General features: G+C 36.3%; 1 protein-coding gene across 2 annotated transcripts in view; it reads left to right on the top strand.

Annotated features, from left to right (window-relative positions):
- LOC122789626 (organic solute transporter subunit alpha-like) overlaps nucleotides 1–17,638 on the top strand; it is a 423,087-nt gene that overhangs the window by 308,247 nt on the left and 97,202 nt on the right. The gene's annotated exons all lie outside the window — the stretch shown is intronic.

Below are 17,638 nucleotides of genomic sequence, written 5' to 3'. Positions count from 1 at the left end.
CTCTTTTTACACCTATAACATATGTATCTTGAAGCATAATTTCCATATACTATATGAACTTGTTTCTGTAAATCTTTAGCTAGCTTTGTTACTAATTAATCTGTCTATTTACCTTTTTATTTTCTATGTACTGTAATAGGTCTCTGCCTTTTAAATGTTTGCCTTAAATATCTCGTAAATATCTATGTGCTGTAGAAGTCCATTTATTAAAATCTATGCTTTCTGCATGTCAGATCTATACCTTTGCATACCCTGTCAGTGTCTTTTTAACTTTCTGTCTAATGAGTAATAATTATTATATAATTTGCCGTGTATTCTGTAAATTAATTAAATTAAGCCTGACCTGTAATGCCTTGGGTATATTAAATAACTATTAATATTTAGTTTTTACATAACTTATCTTAATAATCCTGTTACAAATAATTCTGTCACTTTGTCCTTAAAACTAATGATTGAATAATGTGAGGTGTGATGTAACTGCATGTTGCAAACTGTCGAGTAGTGCTGTTAGAAATGTATGAATGCTATAATCTGAAACATGACTGAAATTTACACTAAAGTGATGTATATTTATATTGAACATCTACCTGTGTATAAATGGTATACTCTAGAAACTAATTAAATTAATACTAAAGGAATGCCTTTTCTGCCAGTATTACCTGAAATTATAAAGAAATTAAACATACGGACACAAAGCTGGCTCAACCAGGAAACAAAGTACACTAAAATTCAAAAAATGGGCTAGCCAAGTGAAGGGTAGAAACAGGCTTTAATAAAACAACTTAGCAAAATAAAACATTAAAAAACCCACAAAAAATTAGTGAAAAATAATACATTTGATGAGCGCTTTTGCACCCAAGCAAAGTGCTTCATCAGGGCTACATATAAAAACACCAGCTCACTTTTATATACATTCAAAATTAGCACCTAAGACCTTGTGACCTCAATCCAGGTCTTAAAGGAATACAGTCATTCAACCCCTTGCCTCTAGTTGCACGGAGCAATAAAATCCATCTAGTCTTAAGGCTCTCTGAGTCTTCACATCCCCACCCCTTGCTGTGACAAAATACTGGTCCAAAACCAAAAATTTAAATACATGAGAGTCATCTACCCATACCAAATGCTTAGCTAAAGCATTCCTAGAATCGCCTTTATGAATGTATAGAGATGCTGTCTAACCCTGTCTCTAAGGCAATGATTGGTCTTACCTACATAATAGCTGTTACAGGTGTCACAGGTAGCAAGATAAACAACATTTTGAGAGCAACAGTCTGAACAAAAATCAAATTTAAACTGTCCAGTGTCAGGATGAATAAAACTATCTCCTTCCTTAATATATCCACAAATATTACATACTTCACAGGGAACAACCTTTTCCTTACTATCAGTCAAAGACTTATAACACAACATTTACATAATTGAGTGATAATTTTTAAAAAAGATTGAGGCTCACTTGCAAGTATTTCCTTACATCTTTCATCGATCATCATGCTTCCTAACAATATCACAGACAGAGTGCACATTATTAGAATAACTCAAACACATCCTGAGATTATCAGACGTAACTTTCCTAGCTATTGAGGGAGCATCATTAATAAAATCTGGTCTAGCTCTAGTGCTCCTGAGAGACAGAATTTCATTCTGTGCCTGAGATATCCCAAAATCACAATACTCCCACTGGCAAAAATCATCAGAGAGAGTTTCAAAAGAGGAATACATCTGACTATCCATATTATGCAATCTAGCATTCCTAAAAAACTGACTCTTCAAAACATTTCTTTTTAAATATTTTGGATGCATACTGTGGGCATGCAACACATTATTCTTTTTACATGGTTTCCTATGTGCAAATGCCACAATACCTCCTATAGCCTTAGTAATGCATACATCTAAAAAAATCTATCTCATTATTGGAATGCTTGAATGGAAATTTCAAGAAACTAGTTGCTCCATGTAAATAGTCAATAAAACTATTCAAAGATTCCACTGATCCAGCCCAAACAAGAAAAATGTCATCAATAAAACAAGCATAGAATAGAAGTGAATCCCAAAAAATATTCTTGCTACTAAAAGCATGCTCAGATTCCCAGTAGGCAAGCACCATATTCGCCTAACTATTCCCACACATGGTGCCTACCATTTACTTGGCTGGCTCATTGTCAGTATTACTCGAACACAAATAAAAGAATAAACTGAAATCTGATAAATGTTGTGTTGTCCTAGTGGGTAATGCATTAATGCACTATGCTGTTATATTCTGGAAACTAAACTATTAATAAAGGAATACATTTTTTTCTGTCAGTAGTGGTGGTGCTGCGGTAGCGTTATCGCCTCACAGTTAGACGTCGCCCATTCAATTCTTAGTTAGAGTGTCTTCTGTGTGGCGACATGCATGAATGGGTGTTCCTTTGTTGAAGGTTGTGCTTTAGGCCCGGCAAGCCAGCACATAAAAATCTGCTGCCAATCATTAGCGGACCGGAATTCCGCTGTGGCGACCCCTAACCGGGAAAAGCTGAAAGACACAAACAAACAATTATCTGAACATAGATAAACACATGAACTGAAAACTACTACTATTATAAAATTGTGTGAAAACATTTGCATACCTTCTTTAATTCTAATCTGCATAAATGCACATCTGTTGCATACACATTTTAACTCTAAAGAATACTTTCATTAGATAACTGAATTAAAATAATTTTTACTTCTGGCTGTTGTAGTCTTGTCTTTCTGTGACTTGTGTACCTCAGCTCTTGCCAAATCTGGCCTTACTTTACATTGTCCCAGTCATGGCTGGGGCATTGGAAGAGTTACTTTACTGTCCCAGCATCCTTTCTTATGTCTGTTTTACACTTAGGCCTTCCAATGCCCCCTTCCCTATCTCCTGTGCAAGGCTAGGTGGCTGATGTTGAAAAGTTTGCAATTTGAAAAATCATGCTGGAAAATTATCCAGAAATCCAAAGTTGGCAATATGTTTTGTGTCACAATCTGCAAAGTACAAAACAAATCAGTATCAGGTCCTTAAATTAACATTTGCAGCTTTAACAATTATGAACCAATAGCATTGCTTGTTGCCCTGACTTTATTTACATTTTTCTGCATAAAATAAACATATGCTACTAATAAACTCTTGTACGTTTGTAAGCAAAGTGATAATGTACTATGGTGAAACTTGCAAGTCTATAACTGAATTGATAATGTATTACAATGAAATGGAAAGGCTGTAACTTCATTATTAAATCAAATGGAAACCTCAATGGCATTGTTTTTCCATGTCATAAATTCAAATGTAACAAAAGTAGTAATCTGACACTGTATTACTTTTTCAGCACTTTTTGTATTTTGGCACCTTATAAAAGTAATCTTAACTGTTGAAAGTTCTATGTTTTTTTCTGTAACATTCAGGTCATAATTTTCAATAGAATTTCTTTAGTGTGTAGGTCCCTGCCCACTGCCTTACATGTAGCTGTTCTTTTAGCTGACATCATTTATCTCTTTCCATTCTACTGAATGCTGCAAGCATTTATCATTACTCGCTACAATTTTCTTGGATAAGAACTGTTACTGAATAAAACTGTCACTAATAATATTTAGCTTATCTTTATCATACTGTTTTGTGGCATACAGTACTGTCTTTTGGCTTTTCCCGGTTAGGGGTCGCCACAGCAGAACTCCAGTCCACTAATGATTGGCAGTGAATTTTTATGGTGTCAAGTTGCCAGCCAGGCACCCAACCTTCAAAGAAGGCACACCCACACACGCTTGCACCTACCTGCATGTCTTTAAATTCACTAGACCACAGGGAGGACATGCAGACTCCACACAGGAGGCACTCCAGCTGAGAACTGAACCAGTGAACCTCTTGCTGTGAGGCAACAGTGCTAACCACTGCACCACCGTGGCCTATATTGTTTTTAATATAGCTCATAACTCAGTTAGATAGGTCTGTGTCTCTGGTGTGCTCTAGTAAACTGTAATTTCAGCATGAAATATATAAAGTCTTGAAGTGCTTACATGTACACATTTATTACTAGAATTGAATTGATCTGATTCTGAAATTTACTAATCTATCCTTTATAAGTATGTGAAGTTTCCTCATATAGTAAAATTACATTGCATTCTTTTCCTGACATGTTATTTGAAACTGTGGCCTTAATGACACATAATATTTATGTTACATGCTTATCTTGCATGGGATCTGAACTTTTGACTGTACTGTCACTTTTAAAATTTAACATTGACTTTAAATTTTACAGTCTGTAAAACTAGCAAACAACATTTAATATCTGTAAAAGCTTTGCTGCCTCTGTCTGTATCAAGATATTATTTATGCATTGTAACACTTTACTACCATAATTCAAACATCTTAACAACTCACATATTTATTAATACTTATTGTAAATTAATTTGTCAGATTGATAACTGTATACAGTTTATTCTGGGAATTAACTTGACTGTCATTTCTGGTATACCATACGCAACATGTGCTTCCAAACTGGTAAAAAGTATACCAATTGTAAATCTGGGACTAACCTGAAACTGTTATCTTTTTTCCTTACTGGCCATACAAGTGAATTGAAATTTCCTTTCCAGTCTGTCTTTGCTTTTCTGAGAATTAAAATGTGGTAACCTGACTGCCTGTGTATCTGCTGTGGCAACTGATGAGGGATTTATTTTAATTTAACTCATAAATCTGCATGTTCCTGTCATAACCAATTTTTCAAATTCTGTACATCATTTACACAATTTACTGCACACAAATTCTTACAAGTAACATCTGTGTGAACTACTGTACATTCTATAGCATTTTCATTTTTCCATAAAATCTTGTTACTGAAGTCTAAAACAAAATGTTACTCTGAATACGTGTCCATACCTAGTACAGTACTGTTACACTCAGAACTGTTCACTGCTGTAACCTTTGACCCTTCAAACCCTGACATAACTGCACTTGTACCACCTAATAGAAGTCTATGTGTAACTGAAATTGATGTGTCTGTATTAATCAGTACATTATTCCATAATTTATTTTCTGTAAACAATGAAATATTGTCATTACTCTCATCCTTAAACAATGATGGATTAATAATCTGGTTTGATGCTGGACTGACACACCCTTTATGGATAAGCTGAAATTTCTTTTTGTAGAACTAGCAGCAGCACTGACTTGAGCTATGGTATGCCTTTTTGTCTATTTTGCCCAGAAGCAATAGTAATAACATTGACTTGAGCTATGGTATGCATTTCTTTTTTGTTTTGCCCTGAAATCTGTGCATCATTTATGCTCGTGTTTACTTTATCAGATTGATGAAAATCTGCTCTCTGATGCCTCTTCTCCCCCCTCAGTGCAATATTTGCAGTGGCTCCTGAAAAAAATAAAATATAAGCTATGACATTCTGAATATCTGTATTGAAATAATGTGAACTTGAGACATTGCAAATGCTTGCTTTGTGTTTTGTCTGGAAATTTGCATGTTACATACACTGATTGTGTTTACCACTGTGTTTGCAATCATCATCATCATCTTTCGGCTTTTCCAGTTAGGGGTCGCCACAGCGGATCATCTCTTTCCATTTCTTCCTATCCTCTGCATCTTGCTCTGTCACACCAACCGCCTGCATGTCCTCTCTCACCACGTCCATAAACCTTATCTTAGGCCTTCCTCTTTTCCTCTTACCTGGCAGCTCCATCCTTAGCATCTTTTTCCCAATATACCCATCATCCCTCCTCAGCACATGTCCAAACCAATGCAATTTCGTCTCTCTTGCTCTGTCTCCAAACTGTCCAACATGAGCTGACCCACTAATATACTGATTCCTAATCCTATCCATCCTAGTCACACCGAGTGCAAATCTTAACATCTTTAACTCTGCCAGATCCAGCTCTGACTCCTGCCTTTTTGTCAATGCCACTGTCTCCAACCCATATAACATAGCTGGTCTCACTACTGTCTTGTAGCCCTTCCCTTTCACTCTTACTGGTACCCGTCTGTCACAAATCACTCCTGACACTCTTCTCCACCCATTCCACCCTGCCTGTACTCTCTTCTTCACCTCTCTTCCACATTCACCATTACTCTGAACTGTTGATCCCAAGTACTTAAACTTGTCCACCTTTACCAACTCTACTCCCTGCATCCTCACCATTCCTCTACCCTCCCTCTCATTTACACACATATATTCTGTCTTAGCCCTGCTGACCTTCATTCCTCTGCTCTCTACAGCATATCTCCACCTCTCCAGAGTCTCCTCAACCTGATTCCTACTGATCACAATGTCAACTGCAAACATCATAGTCCATGGGGCCTCCTGTCTGATCTCATCTGTCAACCTGTCCATCACCACTGCAAATAAGAAAGGACTCAGGGCTGATCCTTGATGTAATCCCACCTCCACCTTAAATGGATCTATCACTCCCACTGCAGCCCTCACCACTGTCACACTACCCTCGTACATATCCTGTACCACTCTTACATACTTCTCTGCCACTCCTGACTTCCTCATACAATACCACAATTCTTCTCTAGGCACCCTGTCATATGCTTTCTCCAAGTCTACAAAGACACAATGCAACTCCTTCTGACCTTCTCTGTATTTCTCCAATAACACTCTCAGAGCAAACATTGCATCTGTAGTGCTCTTTCCTGGCATGAAACCATACTGCTGATCACTAATCATCACCTCCCTTCTTAACCTAGCTTCTACTACTCTCCCCCATAACTTCAGGCTGTGACTGATCAATTTTATCCTTCTGTGGTTACTGCAGCTCTGCATATCACCCTTATTCTTAAAGATAGGTACCAAAACACTTTTTCTTCACTCCTCAGGCATCCTCTGACTTTCCAAAATTTCATTAAACAATCTAGTTAAAAATTCCACTGCCATTTCTCCTAAGCACCTCCATGCTTCCATTGGGATGTCATCTGGGCCAACAGCCTTTCCATTCTTCATCCTCTTCATAGCTGTCCTTACTTCCTCCTTGCTAATCTGTTTCACTTCCTGATTCACTATCCCCACATCATCCATCCTTCTCTCTCTCTCATTCTCTTCATTCATCAGCCTCTCAAAATACTCTTTCCATCTACTCAACACACACTCCTCTCTTGTGAGTACCTTTCCCTCACTATCCTTTATCACCCTTACTTGCTGCACATCTTTCCCAGCTCTGTCCCTCTGTCTAGACAATTGGTATAGGTCCTTTTCTCCCTCTTTAGTGTCCAATCTCTCATACAGCTCTCCATACGCCTTATCCTTAGCTTTCACCACCTCTCTCTTTGCCGTGCGCCTCATCTCCTTATACTCATGTCTACTTTCTTCATCTCTTTGACAATCCCACTTCTTCTTCGACAGCCTCTTCCTCTGTATACTCTCCTGTACTTACTCATTCCTCCACCAGGTCTCCTTGTCCTCCTTCCTCTGTCCAGATGTCACACCAAGCACCTTTCTAGCAGTCTCCCTTACTAGTTCTGCTGTAGTTACCCAGCTATTCAGTAACTCTCCACTGCCTCCCAGTGCCTGTCTTAACTCTTCCCTAAACTCCACTTCACAATCATCCTTTTTTAACTTCCACCATTTAATCCTTGGCACTGCTTTCACACTCCTCCTCCTCTTCTTGATCACCAGCGTCATACTACAGACCACCATTCTATGCTGCTTAACTACACTTTCCCCTGACACCACTTTACAGTCTCCAATCTCCTTCAGACTGGCCCTCCTACATAGGATATAATCCACCTACGTGCATCTTCCTCCACAATTGTACATCGCCCTATGCTCCTCCCTCTTCTTAAACTACATATTCACCACAGTCATGTCCATCCTTTTCGCAAAATCCACAATCATCTGACCTTCTGCATTCCTCTCCTTAGCACCATACCTACCCATCACTTCCTCATCCCCTCTGTTCACTTCACCAACATGCCCATTAAAGTCCGCTCCAATCACTAGTCTCTCACCCTTGGGTACACTCACCACAACTTCATCCAACTCACTCCAAAATTTCTCTTTCTCATCCATCACACACCCAACTTTTGGAGCATATGCACTAACAACATTCATCATTACACCATCAGTTTCGAGCTTCATAAACATCACTCTGTCACACACTCTCTTCACGTCTAAAACACTCTTGGCATATTGTTCCTTTAGTATAACCCATACCCCATTTCTCCTGCCATCCACACTATGATAGAACAATTTGAATCCGTTTCCTAAACACCTGACCTTACTTCCCTTCCATCCAGTCTCTTGCACGCACAATATATCAACCTTCCTTCTCTCCATCATATCAGCTAGCTCTGTTCCTATACCAGTCATGCTGCCAACATTCAAAGTTCCTACCCTCACTGCTACACTCCTAACCTTCCTCCTCTCTTCCTGCCTTCGGGCATGCCTTCATCCTCTTCTCCTTCGGCCAACAGTAGCCCAATTTCCGCCAACACCCTGTTGGCTAACAGTACTGGTGGCGGTCGTTGTTAACCCGGGCCTCGACCAATACGGTATGGAAATATGAAATTTTCACGCCATAGGTTATGTGGCAGAATTTTTACACCAGATGCCCTTCCTGATGCAACCCTCCCCATTTATCTGGGCTTGGGACCGGCACAAAGAAATGCATTGGCTTGTGCATCCCCAGTGGCTGGGTTACCATTGTGTTTGCAATACTGCAACTTAATTCTGTATTTTGAATTACATGTGCTATAGCATTCACACTAATTTACAAAGACTGTAAACTAGAATTTCTTTACATGTTGTTTATTTCTGAAACCATGTTTACATTAGAAGCTGAATCATATGAAAGCAGGCTGTTACCTCACTTATTGCTGTGTGTTTCTGTGTTTTAACCCTTTTGCATCAAGAAAGATTTAACATTCCTGAACTAATAACACTGAAATTTAAATAAACATTTCTGGTACACAGTTTTAGACTGATTTACTGAATTTTTAACTTTAAACCACACATTTACTAGTGCCTTTATTGTAGAGGCACTATTTGACATGTTTGTACAATTTACATGTACTGATATATTTAAACTTTTCTGAGATTTACTGTCTGATTTAGCTAGAAAATGCAATGTCATTAAAAATGAATGCTCACAAAAGGGAATTCGAAGTTGCTTAGAGAAGGTGGCCAGGCACCTCACAGCTTTTTCATACTCCCTCTTGTAAGGATTCCCTTGGCTCTTTGATGCTATAATGGAAATTTGAAAGTCTGTAGACTGCTTTGGAGATGGTGAAGTTTTATGATACTTTGCTGTTAACTGGATAATGTCCTTTGCACTTTGATCTTGGAGAGTGCCAAGCTCTTTGAGACTTTACTGTAGATTTTCTGAAGCAGGATCACTACTGCTCTGTAAAATGCACATAGCCTGTCTGCTGATAGATTTACAAGGTTACTATGGGGTTTTTGGACTCACATTAACTGCAGATATTGTCCTCCCAATTGATGGTGGCTCACCATTGTAAGAATTGAAAGAACTGTAGAATACTGGAATGAACTGGAAATAAGCGGAAGAAACTGGAATGAGATTGGAATGAATGTCTTTCTTATAATTACCCAGAACTGTGATGAACAGATGACAATCTACTTTTTATGTCACAATCCTTCTTGCACCTTTCAGAATAAAAGTACAGTAGAGGTAGATGTCAACAATATCTGAATCAAATTATGCTGCCTTCAATAACAATGCTGATAAACTGAAGTAGACTGAATTATTATGTTTGTAGCTTCTGCATTCATATTCCTTTCCTCCTGAATAATATAATTAATATTTTAGAATGTTGGATATTTGACCTGAATTTACTGCACTTATCTCGAGTGTCTGTACAAAACGCCTGTGGACTGCACTGCAATGACTTTCTGCTTATCAGTCTGAATGAACTAACTCAGTATGTCTGAAGTATCACCTAATAATACCAATACCCTGTAATTTTCCATACACCTCTTTAGCTTTGGTTACCAAGAGTGTTTGTACTTAATTGGCAGAATATAGATGGATCATCAGGCTAGAGGTGGATAAACTGCCTGGCCTCAACAATATGGTAACCATTAAGCCAGTGCTAGTAGCAAAACAAAAACAATATAATTAACAGTAAGAACAGTTTTTTACTTTAGATTTGACATTTTAATAATGTTTATAATTAGGGCAGTATTCTGGTCTTAATATGTTCTTTTTAATATAGTTCTTATGCATGTGAAAACAAATGAGAACATTATATAAATTTTCATATTTAAAATGAATTGTTTAATTATTTGATTGTTTATTCAATGCTATTGGATGGTTGTGTCATGTGTGATTTCTGATATTATGTATAAAAGGAAGGTGTTTTAAGTAAGTTTTAAAATACCAAAGAAGGGTTATACCCAAAAGCTTTATTTTGTTAAATAAAGTGAGCGTTTTTCACCAGGTTGTTTTTTGTTTTATGCTCTTGTATTTGTACATTTGGAGCAACTAACTGCAACTGATTTGTGTTTTGGTGTACTTAATGTATGCACATTCAATTAGGAAAGTTAATTCTTATCAGTATTCTTGACTGAGGTTATCAAAACATTTCTTTCTTATTGAATCTGCATGTAAAATGTAAAATGAAGATATATGTCTGCTTTAATATGGCTGCATTTCTAGACTTATGCAAAGAGAATACTGTGTTTTGTCTAACAAACTACATTTAAATGAAGCCTGATCTTACAGTGAGTATGAAGGCAGCTCTGTCTGGCACCTGTGCCACTAATAAAACTTGATTTCCTTGAGCAGTAAGTCAGGGTTTTATCACTACATGTCATTGTAGCTAGCCTGAAAATGAAACCTTATTTTACTGGGAGCAGATCATTAAGAAAACTTCCTGTACTGAGATGGGCAATGTGATGGAGTCAGATTTAATATTTATGCCATTGAAATCTCTAAAGATAGACTTATCTGCATTTTGTACCTGAGCCACCTGTTATTAGTCTCCATACCCTTTATATAACTGTACTGAATGAAGGGTTTTACTGGAATCTGTCTGCGACAGGCTGGAAGTTTACATTTTACCCAGTTTTCATAGGAATGAGTATATGGCTTCTATTCCGGGTAATGAATGTAGCATATGGCCAGCTTATATCTAAATTGTATTGCCACTACTTCTGAAATAAAAATCATCATCAGAAGCCTTAGTTTATTCTATTATTATTCCTTTTTTCAAAACATTTTTAATGAAATTTTATATGTAGGAACAAACCCAAGAACATAATAAAACAAACCTAAAAAAATATTTACACAAGTATGTATATCAGTTTGTGCTAGATACATTACTAAAATTAACTAAACATCTAAATAGTACAAACTAACTATAGAAGGTAGAGTAATATTTCTGTATTAATGAGTTGAAATTCATCCAGTAGTTATAGTATGTGCTCATTTTGATTGTTTTCATCTTAATGCTGCACATTCCTTTATGTCATGCAAGAGTGACAGTATTTATAAATTCTGCAAATAAATGAGCTATAATCTCATTTTTCCAGTTCTTTGTAGTCATTTTCTTTGCTTATTATTAGAAAAGTGGGAATTGTGACTTGGATTCAAATCAAGGAAATGGAGCACTGAATAACACCAAATGTTTAGTTAATATAAATCTATAAGACAACAATGGTTACAGGAAACATTGATTTTTCCCCAAAAGTTAGTAGAATTTTGCATTTATAAACCATATGCCATCAATCTGCTTTGATCAAGGATTTACATCTCATGTGGTAATTTGAATATTTGTTGATGGATTTTGCTTTGCTGGAAGCTACTGAAAAGACTTTATCGCTGAATAGGAAGTGTTGCACTTTCTCCACTGTTGTGCAACTGTGGAGTTGGGATATATAACTTAGGGGTAGTGTGGGGTGTCTACCTTCACATGATGGGGTGTAAGGGGCTTTCCTCCCCGCAAAAAAGCTTGAAAACATGTTCACTGCAAGTTTTTTTTTAGTGATTCTGTTCATGCATTTGTCCATCAAAGAATAATCCTTCAATGAATAATCCTGAATCCCTTCCAGCGACCGATACCATCCATTTTATAATTTTAATTATATGTGTAGTGATACATGATGTGTTTAGACATTTCCAAGACAATAATTTCTAAAATAAGGATGATATAGTTTTTTGAGGGTATTAAAATGTTTTTATCTATTGCAGTTCAAACAGAGTCACTCATTCGTAGAACATAATCTCAACTGTCTTTGATATGAAATTTATCATTTTTAATTATTTTATATAATTTAGAATTATTTCATACTATTTTTAGTATAGCTGGCATTAAATTAACTTTAGAGATTAAAAACTAAGTATTGATTTGTACTTTAAACCAGTTTTCCATATTGAAATCATATTTATCCATGAAATGGTATGCATTATGCATATTAGTTTCTCTTAACATTTGATTCCAAAAGATCAAATCCCTATTGCTTTAAGTTTAGCATGTTTTGAAAGTTCAGACTATATTTACATTCTGACATAAATGCTATAGGGAACAATTGTAAACAACATGATTTTATCTGTCAGTATTTATGTATAACATTTCAAGATAGTTTTAATCTGTTTATATAAATAGAATCTGTTAGACAATTTCTGTTTTAAAGAAATATTTTATTAAAGCCACACCATATTTATCATTCAAAATTTATATATATTGTATATTGACATTTATTTTCTTTATACAACCAAATGGCTTTATGCATTTTTATTTATAATTGGCTAAATAACCAAGAATTTAACTTTAAAGCTACTGTATTAATAATCAAAGCTGTAACATATGTTTCTTGATCAGGAAATCCTATTCTGCCATTTTTCATTCCCTTACATGATGTTCCAAAGCTTTTCTAGGTTTGCTGGGATGCCATAAAGACTTCAGACAAATGTTATTAATTTTATTAATATATTCTTTAGAAGAAATTTAAGAAGGTGAATATATAATTTGTAGTATTTTGTGTAAAATAACTATTTTGATAAACATTGTATTTCATAGAAAAAATAACTTTATTATATTTATGTATTTTAATATTGTCTAAAATAATTTTATAATTTATTGTTACTATTTCTTTGTAATTGCACAAAAAACTAATCACTAAACATTGAATTTCTTTACCATCCCATTTTAAATTAAATATTGGTTTCCATCAAATAATTTAACTTTGGTAATTAATAATATGTTATATTCTGATTGATCCAATGAGTATTTCTGAGGCTGTGTCCAATGGCAGGACTCCTGACCCAAGTAATGACTTAACTTATGTCATAAGCTGAAAAAGTGATTTTTTTTCAAACATTACACTGTGTAAGCTATAGCCCAAAGAAAAGAAAATGTGGGACCTGTTATTTTATTTGTTGCCATCAAAAAGCTAACAATAACAATACTATATGCTGTTGATAGTGTTGTGGTTTAAAAAATGCACAGTTTTTGGGGAACACCAAAATACCATGCTTTTTGTAACACTGTAACACTAGGCCAGTTCTTCTGCATTTGTTGCTGTGGTTGGTTTGGTGGTCAGCTTTTTTTTTTGTGGGTTACTTAACATTTAGGCATACTTAACTCAGTCTGTTATGGTCCTCTTTACATTGGATCCTGTTCAGCCAGTCAAAGGCAAAGAAGACCAGTTATGATACAATTTGTTTTTACTTCACTTCGTTGCATTTTTTCTCTCTATTGTTTGATTCAGGATTTGCATCTAGGTAAACTATTCATAATTCATACTGTTTAAAAGGTTAGCCTCAAAGATGTTTCTTATGAAAAGTATGAAACATCCTGCTAAATGATCCATTCTGTTAACACAGTGTGTCAGTCTCTTTACCAGAACATAATAGAAGTCATTTTAAAATTCTGTTTTAGAGATTCTCTTCCATCCTGGCAATAGGTAAATTACTTTAACATGTATGCCGTTCATAGTGCAGTCATTTCTTGAAGAACTTACCTCAATGCAGGTCTGTTTTTTCCTATGTTCAGTTACTGTTTGGTCATTAAAGTCTGTATTTATGTTTAAATCAATCATTATAAATGTGATAAACTGAGAGACTGCCAGCCCAGCTAGATAGAATTTTGTAAATAATTCTATGTCATTTGTAAATATTAATATGATCCACAAGCTTGTTTTACAAATGTAAGAAAACTGTGTTATGTGCTGAGCTTCAAGATTGTAACCACAGTGCACCCTGCTGGAAAAGAGCAAAAATGCATATATGAGCTATATGCCAATGCAAATGTATGTTTTCATATTAGAAGTGGAATATACAGAGTTAACTTGCAAAACTCTAAGAAAATAAGTTGATAAGTTTTACGATGTGTTATAAAGTCAGTTTATCTCAAGCTAAGAGACAGGATGTCTAGGCTAGGAGTTTCTTTCTATTGTCTTAAGACAGAGATAATTACTAGGTTTCACATGTAAAGTGTTTTTGTATTGCTCTGTGACTTCCTAGCAGCTGTACATCTGAGAGAGAAGTATTTTTGACAGAGACATGTTAAATTCTGTTGGTATCTGTTTAGCCTGGGAACTAGTGATCTAGCTAACCCAACAGTAATGTGTATTATTAATTTAAGAACTATCTCAAGGAGAAAATCAGTGCATTTTATATTTGTTACTGAACATGAGCACATCATCTCACCAGCATTTTGCTTTGCTCTGTAAGTAAGTTATTTAGAACCTAGTTTCTCTTGGAGATAGATGGGAACATAACAAGATTAGTTAGATGTTTTCTGTTTTTATGTTAGACTGTCCTGGTATGTTATTTTAAAGTATTTCCTGTGAACTCTGCTGACACTGTGTTGAGTTAATTAGTATTGTCTTGTGCTTTTATTATTATTAAATATATTTCAATTTCAACCTTTTAACTGTGGCTGTTTTGTTAGAGATATTTAAGCACTTAGAGTACATGCATGTATTTGGTGATACTGTACAAGCCACTCCCAACTAGCCTTCAAGTCTTAGTCACACTTTATTTATTTTATTTATTTATTGCATTTGTTTACTGGGAAAGTCCACTGGGCCTGAGATGATCCAATTTTCAGTGGAGGCCCGGGGAGAAAAGCTCCACATTTAATTACATACAGAGAAATTATTACACGAGCAGTACAGTATTACACGAGCAGTACAGAGTATATAAGACAGTAGAAGGACATTAACATAAGATAATGCTGTCATAAAATAGCATTGATAATGACATTGTCTAAATTTGATAACAGCAGTAAAGGATTGTTTACTATCATGATATGTTGGTTGTTATGAGAGGTTTAGCTGTATAAGTAAGAGTGATAGAGTTAGGAAGCAGTTAGTTTAAGGGATAAATAAAGTGATGGAAGGTTTAGGATAGGGATAGCACAGGTAAGTAAATAAAGTGTAATAGGTAAAATTGAGAAATGGGGAAGAAAGGTTAGTTATTGAGTGAATTGTAGTAATGAAGAGCAAAGATTCAGAGAGGGGTCAGGTTTTGAGGTTGTCAGTAGGGGTACAGGTGCATAGCCAATGTGAGGAGAGATGGAGTTTAAGGGATTTTTTTTAAATGCTGTGAGATTAGAGATGGCTCTGAGTGAAGGAGGAAGATTATTCTACAGCTTGGAGATGGTAAATGAATACAGCATTTGGCCGGCAGAGAGCTTCGGTTTATCAATGTTTAATAACATTTTGTTTTCTGATCTAAGGTGTTGATTAGGATGGTATGTGGTCAGAATGTGTGAGAGGGATGGGCAGGCTGCTGTATGGTAGATACATTTATGGGCAGTAGTGAGTTGTAGGTATATAAGGTGATTGAAGAATTCAAGCTAATTTAGCTGATGTAGTGCAGAACAGTGGTGGATGGAAAATTTTGCATTTGTAGCAAATTTGGCAACTTTGTTATAGCATGTGTTAAGTTTAGTGTTCAGAGAGGACTGAATATTGATAAGCATGGAGGCGCCATACAAGAGTTGGAAGCAGAAATGATGAGGCTAGGGCCTTTTTAGCAGATAAGCTAAGAAAGTAGTTGTGCCTATAAAGGGCTCCTAATTTTTGATGGGTTTATTTGATGTTATTATGGATATGAAGGTCAAAGGATAATTTTTCATCAATGGTGACACCAAGCAATTTGGTACTAGGAATGACTTCTATAATAGTGTTATTTTGGGACTAAATAGAGAATTCAGACTTGTTGACTGGGCTGGATTTTTTTTGGGGTAAATATTAAGAGTTTAGTTTTACTTGCATTGTGAATGAGATGGTTCTGAGACATCCGGGATTCAGTTGAGGTGAATGCCTTTTGAGTAAGTTGCTGTAGTACAGAGGGAGATTTTGAAGAGCAGATAATAGTAGAGTTGTCTGCATACTGGATAACAGTACTATGGGTAAGAATGATATGGAAGTCGATGATAAATATACTGAATAAAAGGGGACCTAGTATGGAACCCTGGGGTACACCTGTACTAGTACTGATGAAAGGGGAGGAAGAGTGCTGCCAAATAGTAGATTGTTGCCTATTACTGAGATAGTGGTGAAACCAATGAAGGGTGGGGGGAGATATGCCAAGGCTGGAGAGTTTAATGATCAGAAGGGAGTGGTCAATTCTGTTGAATGCTTTTGATAGGTCTTGAAAGAGCGTAGACACTATAGATCCAGCATCCCAAGCTTGATTTACAGTGTCAAGGAAGGAAATGAGGGCAGTATTGGTGCTATGTCCTGGCCTAAAGCCATGCTGAGTGGAGGAAAGGAGTTGGTGTTTGGTCAGGTGACTAAGGAAGTGAGTTTGAATGCATTTCTCAAGTACTTTTGAGATGCGGGAAAGAATGGTGATAGGTCAGAAGTTAGAAGTATCACAGCTGTTGCCACTTTTATGAAGTGGGAGAACATATGCCCTTTTCCAGATATCGGGTATACACGATTCCTGAATGGACCTGTTGATGAGAATACTGATGGGGTAAGCTATAGTGGAGGCTGATAGTTGTAAGAATTCTGCAGCTAGGTTATCTGGAGCATTTGTGCATGGTTTGAGTTTTTGAAGAAGCTTTTGTATGGTTGAGGTGGGTACAGGAGACAGTGAGAAGTTAGGGGCTGTAGTAGATGGGATATGCTGTGGTGTAGAGTTTAGAAGGTCCATGGTGATAGGTAAGAAGGTGGAGATGGGTTTAGCAATGGTGTCTATAAAATAGGAGTTAAGGAGTGATGCTAGCTCAGAGAGAGTTTTTTTCAGGATTTGGCCAAGGATTATGGTTGGTTCCAAGATGAAGTAGGGAGTTGATTGCTCCCCAGAATTTTTTGGGGTTTTGTTTATGTTGATTTTGGAGGGTTTGGAAATAATCTTTTTTGTTTTTCAGTACTAATCGTTTGGCCTGATTGCGAAGTTATTTGTATTGTATGTGGTTGGAAGGAGTTTTGTTTTTTTGCCAGGGTTTCCAGGCTTTATCTCTAGCCGACATAGTTAGCTTTGTGGATTTGGCAAGCCAGTTAGCATGTTTTGTTTTGACTCTTTTTAGCTGGAGAGGGGCAAGATTATTTAGGACTTTAAGAAATGTGGAATGGAAGAATTCCACAGCTTCATTAAGTGGGAGAAATTTTAGTGGATTCCAGTTAATGTTGTGCAAAATGTCCTTAAAGGTGTCTGGGGAGAAGAGAGATAGATCTCTTGTGTGTTTATATTGGTGTATGTGTGGTAGAGTGG

The sequence above is a fragment of the Protopterus annectens genome, chromosome 15.part0 (assembly GCF_019279795.1).
Source record: "Protopterus annectens isolate FY-2018-M chromosome 15.part0, PAN1.0, whole genome shotgun sequence".
In the NCBI taxonomy this organism is placed as follows: domain Eukaryota; kingdom Metazoa; phylum Chordata; order Ceratodontiformes; family Protopteridae; genus Protopterus; species Protopterus annectens.
The sequence above is the reverse complement of the archived record's forward strand: the minus strand, read 5'-3'. Positions and strand labels throughout refer to the sequence as shown.